Genomic DNA, 975 nt, shown 5'->3' on the forward strand with positions numbered 1-975 from the left:
TTACATGGCTGTCCGAGTGGGGAGGTTAAGAATAGAAGTAAAAGGGGAAGGAGAAAGGTGGAGAAGAAAAGGGGGTGGAGGGAAGAAAGAAGGAGAAGGGGTTTAAAGAGCAAAGGAAGATGGGAAATGGTCGGGGGGGGGGGGACTTAAATAGCAAAAGGATGATAGGTAAGGGTAGTGGGAAGGGAGAGAGAAAGGGGAAGAGAAGAAAAGAGAAGAGAAGAAAGGGTGGATGGGAGAGGGAGGGAGGGGAATAAGGGAGCGAAGGAGGAAGAGGAGAAAAGGAGGAAGAGGAGAGAAGGATGGAAGAGGAGAGAAGGAGGAAGAGGAGAGGAGGAGGAAGAGGAGAGAAGGAGGAAGAGGAGAAAGGAGGAAGAGGAGAAGGGGAAGAAGAGGATAAAAGGGGGAAAGAGGGAGAGGAGGAAGAGGAGAAAGGGGAAAGAGAGAGAAGGAGAGAGGAGAGAAGGAGGAAGAGGAGAGAAGGAGGAAGAGGAGAGAAGGAGGGAGAGGAGAGAAGGAGGAAGAGGAGAGAAGGAGGAAGAGGAGGGAAGGAGGAAGAGGAGGGAAGGGGGAAGAGGAGGAAGAGGAGGGAAAGATAGAGAAAGGAGAATGAAGAGAAAAAAAGGGAGAAGGGAGACCCAAAATCAGAAAGTAAAGAGAGCAAGAAGGATAGCATATTCCCCTTACATCCTAACAACCATCATCTTCATTACTTGGCATTTCTCACAGGGCCAGCTAGTCCTTATATATTTTCGAAATTTCCCTCGTCGCCTTCAACCCCCCCTCCCCCCCCACCATCTCACTTCCGTAACCTCTCACACCTTAAATCCTCCCTGGACGAAAGCCCCCAGTAATCCCCTCACCTCCTCTTTTCCCCTCGTCTTCCGGACCACATTACCGAGTCCCAGAAGGAGCATGAGAAGCTCTCCCCTCGCGAGTGTAATAGAAGCCTATGTCTTTCCCTTTTACCTTGGA

Source organism: Penaeus monodon, chromosome 23 (assembly GCF_015228065.2).
Source record: "Penaeus monodon isolate SGIC_2016 chromosome 23, NSTDA_Pmon_1, whole genome shotgun sequence".
Lineage (NCBI taxonomy): Eukaryota > Metazoa > Arthropoda > Malacostraca > Decapoda > Penaeidae > Penaeus > Penaeus monodon.